The sequence below is a fragment of the Toxorhynchites rutilus genome, chromosome 2 (assembly GCF_029784135.1).
Source record: "Toxorhynchites rutilus septentrionalis strain SRP chromosome 2, ASM2978413v1, whole genome shotgun sequence".
Classification (NCBI taxonomy): domain Eukaryota; kingdom Metazoa; phylum Arthropoda; class Insecta; order Diptera; family Culicidae; genus Toxorhynchites; species Toxorhynchites rutilus.
The window spans coordinates 58,923,144-58,932,511 of NC_073745.1; positions in this window are offsets into that span (position 1 = coordinate 58,923,144).

Sequence of the window (9,368 nt, forward strand, 5' to 3'; positions counted from 1 at the left end):
ATCTTGATGGATCGATTTTCTAAACGGCGCAGGGATCGATTCACCAAAGAATTGATCTCTGAAAAATCGAATGCCTTTTTTCCAATTTATTTACTTGTTCTATATAAGTGTTGTCTTTTTTTTAAACATGGAATAAACATTTCACATTTCTATTCAAATATCGAAAGCATTTCGGTTCGATTCTCAAAATGAAGGTCACAGAAAAAAAACTTGAAGGCCCAGAAAAAAATTATTTTCCATGAAATTAATCTTGAACTGTCATGGAATTATTTAATGAAATAAATTAAGGATGAATCATCAATCAAACTGCTTGAAGAAATCATCGACAAGCAACTGGGGGGTCAATTTGAGGTGAAAGTTAGGGAGTGTATGAAACCCACAATCAAAATAATTGGAATGAGTGACAAACTTGATGAAGATGAACTGAAGCAAAAACTTGTTAGTCAGAACGATGCTCTCACTAGTCTGAAACACTTCAAACTTCGTAAAACATATTGCAATGAGAAGTGGCGATATGATAACTATAGTGCGATTGTCGAGCTCGACGCAGACACATTTTTTAAAGTTATGAATGTTGGGAAATTGAACTGCGGTTGGAATCGTTGTCGTGTTTTAGATGGGCTTCAGGTCACTAGGTGTTACAAGTGTTGTGGGTTTAATCACAAGATGGCCGACTGCAAGGCAGAAATTGTGACTTGCCCTATATGCAGTGGAAACCATCAAGTGAAAGAGTGTAAATCTCGTACAGAAAAATGCGCTAACTGCGAAAAAATACTAGTAGAACGAAAGCTAAATATTGACGTCGAGCACTCTGCCTGGAGTAGCGATTGCCCGGTTTACATCAGCTAGCGAGACAGACGTAACAAGATGGTTGATTACTCTACATAGCAACTAACTTTTCACGTATCGTCGCCTCATCATCTCGAAGGAACACCGTTATCCGACCCGGGACGTAGAGCACAAAGCAGTAAGGAAGCCTTTGAATCACCTTGCTCAGTCGTGCCAACTACCTTCGAACAGCCACCGTACCTTCGCTCTTGTCCTTCAAGTCGTCCCGGCCCTGAGTATAGCGTTGACGAAGAGGTCTTCCGAACTGTCTTTCATGGCAAGTATTCACTTGGTAATGGTAATTCTCGTCCTGATGTACATTCACTCAGTAGGACTGCGAAACAAAAAACAGATGTCACCTCTGATTCTTCTCATCATCTTGAAAGAACACCGTTATCCGACCCGGGACGCTCGACACAAAGCAGTAAGGAAGCCCCTGACTCACCTTGCTCAGTCGTGCCAACTATCTTCGAACAGCCACAGTACCTTCACTCTTGTCCTTCAAGTCGTCCCGGCCCTGAGTATAGTGTTGACGAAGGGGTCTTCCGATCTGCCTCCCATGGCAAGTACTCCATAAGGAACGGCAAACCTTGTTCTGATGTCTACTCACCCCACAGGAATGAGCAACAACAGAGAAATGGCAGTCCTGATTCCTCGGATATCTTAATTTACTACCAAAACGTTGGTGGTATCAACAGCTCTCTCGTAGAGTACCAATTGGCTCTGAGTGATGGCTCCTACGACATTTACGTCTTTTCCGAAACGTGGCTCAATGGAAACACTGCATCAAGTCAGCTGTTCGACAACTCTTACTCCGTCTACAGGCAGGATCGTTCGTCGCTGAATAGTAACAAACGCACGGGAGGTGGTGTATTGTTGGCTGTTCACTCAAGGATCAAATCCCGTACGCTCAATCCTCCGAGTTGCTCGACGGTAGAGCATCTGTGGATCGCTATTACCACTTTGGACGCTACACTTTACCTGTGCGTAGTTTACATGCCTCCTGATAGGGTAAACGATGGACCTTTGATCAACCAACATCTTGACTCTCTCTATTGGGTTGTTTCACAACTAGAACCGAGAGACAACATTATGATCCTGGGCGACTTTAACTTGAGCTCAATCTCTTGGCAGCATAACTCGCATGGTTTTCTCTACCCGGTTTCTTCTCAATCCTCGATCTGCTTGACATCACAAGAACTGCTTGATTCCTATTGCACCGCTGGACTGAGGCAAATGATAGGAATCAAAAATGAAAACGATCGCATACTTGATCTGTGCTTCGTCAACGAAGAACTATGTGAGCACTGCACAGTCATGCAAGGACCATCACCACTTGTTAAAATAGTGCGACATCATCCTCCTATACTGGTGAATCTCAATTTGAAACCTTTCCGACAATTTCACGATGCTTTTGAAAGTGTTTCGTAAGATTTCAGTAAAACTGATTTTACCGCGATGAACAATTTCCTCGCACAAATCGAGTGGATAGATGTTTTTCAAGGCTGTGACGCTAACCTCGCTGCATCGATCATGTCGAGTATTCTGCTGTATGCAATCGATCAGTTTGTTCCATTGAAGACGAAACGTGAGGATACCAAGCCTGCCTGGTCAAATGGTGCCCTGAAGTTTCTAAAAGAGTGAAGCAGTCTGCTTTAAGACAGTTCAGCAAGCACCGTACGGACTCAACAAGAGCGAAATATCTAAAGACGAATGCTGAGTATAAACAGCTCAATAATCGGCCCTTCAGTGCTTATCAAGACCGTCTGCAGAGACGCCTTAAGGTAAATCCTAAAGGATTTTGGTGTTACGTCAAAGACCAACGTAAGGAATCCGGTCTACCATCTACGTTGACCAACGGTTTATTGGAAGCTGATACGACTACCGACATCGCTGTCCAGTTTCGCTCTCAGTTCAGTAATGTGTTTGTCAATGAACACATCGATCCGCAGGATGTTGCTGCTTCTACCAGAAACGTACCTCGACTTCTTGCTTCTGAGCTGGATTTTGTTATCACTGACGATATGGTAATTGCAGCAACTAAGAACATGAAAACCTCCACAGGATGTGGTCCGGACGGCATTCCATCACTCGTCTTGAAAGGTTGTGTAGACACACTTGCGTCACCTCTAGCTACACTGTTCAATCTGTCCTTATCTTCCGGTGTATTCCCGAGATGCTGGAAAGAGTCGTATGTTTTTCCAGTATATAAGAAAGGATGCAAACGGAGCGTTACGAACTATCGAGGTATTGCTGCATTATGTGCCACCTCGAAGTTGTTTGAGCTGATCGTGCTTCAGGCGTTAATGCAAAGGTGTTCACAGTATATCTCATTGGAACAACACGGATTTATGCCTAAGCGTTCCACGACCACTAACTTGACGTGCTTCACCTCGTTCGTGATACATCAAATGGACTACAAGTAGACGCTATCTACACCCACTTATCCGCAGCGTTTGATAAGATGAATCATCGAATAGCAGTAGCTAAATTTGACAAACTTGGAATGAGTAACCAAATGGTCATCTGGATCCGATCGTATCTCACTGGTCGTAGCATGGCAGTCAAAATTGGAGATCATGTTTCATCACCGTTTCCGGTTTGGTCTGGTGTTCCGCAGGGCAGTCACCTAGGACCATTTTTGTTCCTGCTGTACATGAACGATGTCAACTTCACTATGAAATGTCTGAAACTCTCGTATGCCGATGACCTGAAGCTCTACTACGTGATACAGCAACCGCGAGACGCATTATTCCTGCAACAACAAATGGAAGCTGTTGCCGGATGGTGTCTAACGAACCGTACGTCGCTTAACGTGTCGAAGTGCTCCGTTATTTCATTCGGGCGTAAACACACACTCTTCTGCTTTGACTACACATTGGCAGGCGTACAACTCTAACGCGAATCAACAGTCAAGGACTTGGGGATTCTGATCGACGCTAAAATGAGTTTTAAAGATCACGTCACATATGCTGTATCTAAAGCCACCTCGCAATTGGGGTTTCTTTTTCGCTTTGCCAAAAAAATTAAGGACGTTTACTGCCTAAAAGCCTTATATTGTTCAATTGTGCGTCCTATCCTGGGATACTCATCCATTGCTTGGTCACCGCATTACCAAAATGGAACACAACGCATTGAATCTGTTCAAAGGAAATTCATCAGGTTTACACTTCGTCACCTCAGCTGGAGGGATCCTTTGAATTTGCCAAGCTACACAAGCCGATGTAAGCTCATCAACCTGGAACTATTGGACGCGATACGCAAGGTAACGAAAGCATGCTTCGTTGCAAATCTTTTGCAGGGCAATATCGATTGTCCTATACTGCTCAGTATGCTGCACATTAATACCCGTCGTCGTCATCTACGATCACACTCATTTCTCATCATACCTCATGCTAGAACGAACTATGGCCTACATGAACCAGTGCGGAGTATGTGTCGTGTTTTCAATAAGTGTTACTTTGTGTTTGATTTCAATGTGTCACAAGAATCGAATAAGCGCGAATTTAGACGATTTTTTTGTTAGCTTACGGTGTTGTCAGTTTTAAATTTTGTGTTGTTAGTTTAAGTTAGTTGAAGTACTTTAAGTATTAATTAAGTAGTTTAGGATGGAAATCATCTGTTGGCAAATACAAAGAAATACAAATACAAATTAGTTAGAAAATAGTTATTAGAGCTTGATCTTGAGTAGACTGCACACTTCGTAGTTGCTCTTCGTAATTGAACTGAACCAGCGAAATTACACAAAGAACACACCGAATTGACGCTTGTGGGATGTACAAGTTTCGGTGATTCGAACTATACATAGCCAATAACGAGGCCGGCCACATCCTTACAGTCACCAGGAGAAGGGAAGGAATGTTAGTATTATATTCGCCGCCCGAAGGCCGGAAGGGTCGCCTCTATAGCGTGGTTCCCTAGCGTTTATTAAAGAAGGGATAGTTGTTAGTGGGGGGGATGTAAGAATCAGGATTCACTGTGGTGAGTGATGTGATCAGGAGTTTATCCATATCATTCTTTCCATAATAACCAAGGATGTCAGCTATTACAACCATCCTTCTTTGGACCATCTGCTCTGGTTCTCAATAGTTCCAGATTCTTTTTCGGACATGCTACTATAGAGAACCGTCATTCGCAGGCGGAGTTTTAAATAAATAAATTAAAAATTATTATCAGAAATTCAAAACCTGATATTGTCTAGAGCTCCGCCGACAATAATCCCGTTGAATCCAAATGTATCATATGTTTGGCATTTAATAGAAATTTGGTAATAGTCCCAGTTCTAGAAAAGAACGCATCATCTGGACCTGAAATCACCACAATTCATATTCAGCCTAGTGAATGTGATGGTGTAAATATATCTTATGACCTCTTGTTTTGTAACGACCAAACTTACAAAACTGCTTCTCCTAAATTAACGATCGCTAATTTGACAACCTTCAAAGGGATGCAATGTTTATGAAGTTTGTCAAGTGGTTTAGACCCTTTGGGTCGTCCATAGGCGACATCCGCGCGATGAGCTGTGTGTACGAGCGTCGTCTTTAGACGACATGAAAGTGATATTGCACATTGATCACACCAGCGCGATGTGCATACTTTTCGGCGCAATGCTCCGTTCAGCGGTAGCACTCCGACGGAGCACACTACCGTAGAGAAAGGGTTAAAATCAAAATGGACTGAAAACAAATTCAACGATCAAAAATTCGGAAAGATCAGAAAGAAAAGATCGATTTTCTCCATTTTTAAAATTGGAAATCGGAGAGGAAAAGATCGATCTTCTAAATATCGATCCAAAATCGCCTAATCCCATTCACGGTTACTAATTTGAAATTCTCGAAAGTCATCCAAATGTTGACATTATGTTTATAACATTTGTCAGGTAGTGAGAGTAAATACGATGTACACTAGAAAAAAAAAAACTCTGAGATCGAAAAAATCGAAGGAAGAGGATCGATCATCACGATTTTTCAGAGTACAATGAATCGATCCAAAAAATCGGAAATCGAAATGGAAAAGGTCGATCTGAATTCTGAAAATCGATCCAAGATCGCCCAATCCTATTCCAAAACACGTCGATTCTGGTTTTTGTATCGTGTTTGCTCGTATAAGATTTGGAAATTTTCAGTAAAGAAAATTACTTACTACATTTATAATGTTGGAGGTAAAGCATTGCCAAAGTTTGAGCTCAAAGCCCATCCACCACTCTGGTATCGGTAGATCCCATAGAACAGTATAAATTGCCCTGTGCTCTTTGCCTCGAATTTTCAAACATTGAATGAACATTAATTTGAAATTTTGTTGGCATGATCAGGTCACATAGTCCTGACGCTCATATAATCATTATTAAAAGAACTCCTTAATATTTTCACCAGATTCTATGAAAAGTGGACCTAAAAAGTTAAATAATTAAGACCGGTTTTAAAATTCATCTTAAAAAAAGTATAAACAAGAAAATTCATATCGTGAAAAGCTTCCAGGGTTAGTACTCTTCGTGTGCACCGATCTTTTTCACGATTTCTAATCGGTTCTCTATAGGGTTCAGATCCGGTGACTGCGCTGGTCACTCCATGACGTCGACTCTGTTATCCTGGAACAAAGGTGTTGACGGTTTCGGCGGTGTGCTTCGGATCGTTATCCTGCATGAACTGCCATTTCAGGGGCATCTCCTGTACGGCGTGTGGCAGTATAACATCCCTTTCGGATTTGGGCGTAGAGGTACTGATCCTTGATCTTATCCACCCAGTACAGGGGGCCAACCCCGTACCAGGAGAAGCACAGCTATAGAAACCACCCAATAAAATGTTATTCTTGAGTCATAGCGTTTCATGCCATGAAAATCAATGAAAAAAAAAGTGTTGATAGCAATACAATATTTTTTTTACGTTTAATGGGTCTATAACGTATGTTTTAGCAACTTTAACATTGGTTAAGAGAATTTTGTTGCAGAGCTCGGAACACTGCCATGGCTGCCTCTGCTGTCAAGAATAGTAAACGGAAAAGTATTACATTCAGTCAAAATGCCTCGGCCAACGAAGAGAAGGGTTAAGGCTCTCCAACGTGAATATGTTAAAAACATACGATCAACGAAGGAAAACATTAAGGCATAATCAACATCGAGTTATTGTGCGGAAGAACTTGTTAATACCAAAAGAGCCCCAATTCTCATGTGTTATAAATTTGCTCATGTTACGCTCCCGTATAATCAGAATTTTACTTCATATGAAAAAACACCTACTATATATATTTATATTTGAAATTGTTCATCAGAACACATCGTTCATACATTTTACTTTAGTATTGAATTGTTATTTTTGTCAAATGCGTTTAAGACTCGTGTCAGTGAAACGCCACACAGTACAAAACACACGTACAAAAATCAAAACAGACGGCATGATATAAGACAAGACGTGACAACTGGCTTCTTATTCTTCTTTCTGCATTTTCGTCGATCAAGTACTATATAATGGGGAAGCGAGATGTGAAGGTTGCCAAATGTTATAAAATTTCGGGAGATTATTTTCCCATGAGAGAAACATGTGTTCTTCGTATCATGTATTTTCTGAGCTGCACCTTTTTTGTGTTAATTATCCAGCCGAATGTCACAATGTTAAATGTTAAATGTTAAACAATTTTGTTATTTGTTATTTTGGCATGCAAAAAAATAATTATATGTGGAGAGAGCAAAGAAAACTTGAAAACGTAGATTTGATAGCAGGAGTATGATGTGTTGAAATACATGAATTAAATTTATGGTTCATTTTATTTATCAAGAAACTATGGCCCCTATTCCCGTGTACACTTCACGGTGAAAACGAAATGATCGACACGTCATTGAACTTCGTTTTACGAGTTAAAGAAGCGTCGAAGATAATAATGGGTTTTTAGGCAGAACGAACATTTTTCAAATAGAAATTATGAATGAAAATTAACTTCTCCGTATTAAATTAGCATTCAATGTGAATGGAAAACTTTGTTCTTGTGTCTTCTTGTGGTAAAATAATCTCTCACAAAAAATTTATCTGAAGATAATTTGATATTATGATGATTAGTTTTAGTGGGAATATCGGAAAGTGTATAGAAAATAGGTTAAGTTAGGGTAAGAAAGACGTGCTTCAAGTGAATAAATAACGTCAAGAAAAAAAATAATTCAGATTTTAGCAATTTAAAACTGCCTTCTGGCCGGCTATTCTGATAGATTAATAAGCCTACTATTCTGATAGAGTAATAAGCCTTGTTAAAAACTAATTTTGTATCCAGATGTCGACACCGTACCGTTGTCATCGCAGATACACTTCATTTCGTTTTCACCGTGAAGTGTATACGGGAATAAGACCCTATAATTCAACCCTGATATCATTCAAATACTAATAGTACTGAAATATTGATAAAATTATACATTCCCTTATTATAACATAGCGTTTATTCAGGTTTTTTTTTGTATGTATGTTGCTAATTTGATTGTTAACTGCTTTACGGTTGAAAAATAATTGAATGCTCTTCTCTGCTAGGCCGCCGCTATTATGCTATGCTAGATGGCAGGAGAATCACAAAAAGGTGTAAAGCTGAAACTTGCGATGCAAAGTTTCCCTTTCTTCAAAGAACAGAAAAGAGGACGTAAAAGAAACAATGTATAGAGAATCGATAAAAAGTGGTCCGGAATCGGAATCGAAGCTCCTCTTGAGGACTATTGGAGCATGATTAAAACAGCTAGCGGAACACATCCTACACTCTGTCCAACTTCTATAAGAACAGGCTACTTTGTGTCATGGTATTACATTCTTACTTATTATAATGATTGTAAACAAGCAATGTCTCAATTTATATTCTACGGAAAGATATTATACTTATATTGTTCACGGAGAGAGAAAACGGACAAATCGATGCATTTCACTAAGAAAATGTTGGTATCAGAAAAAATAGCGGGTCGGATTGGACGATCACATCAAGCTCAATTATTTGGCGAATCTTAAAGGATACGGTAACAAGAAGAGGGCTGCACGTAGATCGAAGCTCTCCGACCGGGATAAGCGGGAAATAGTTAGAGCAGCTTCGGATACCTCAAAATCGCTTATGCAAATAAAGCAATATTTGAATTCAAATGTTTCCCGGGGGACAATTCGTCAAATTTTGGTAAAAAGTCCTTACATAAAGAGGGCTAAAAAGGTTAAAGTTTCTAATCTTACACCATTTCACATCGAAAGACGTCTGAGTTTTGCCAAAGCTCACATGAACCGACAGTGGGACATGGTATGTTATGACACAGAATGTTTTAAAAGAAGTTCAGTGACGAAAAAAATTCAATTTGGGTGGTGCTGATGGTTTCAACGCTCCTGTGGCCGAGTAATTAGCGTCAAACTTAACATGCCGGGGGTTCGGGTTCGATTCCCGTTCTGGTCGGAGGGATTTTTCGTCAAAGAAATTTCCTCCGTTTTGCACTGTGGTCACACGTATTCTAGAGCTGGCAACTCAGAATGCATTCTAGGTGGGTTATTTGGCATAGAAAGCTCAACTAAGTACTAATAAAAATGACGCAAGCAATA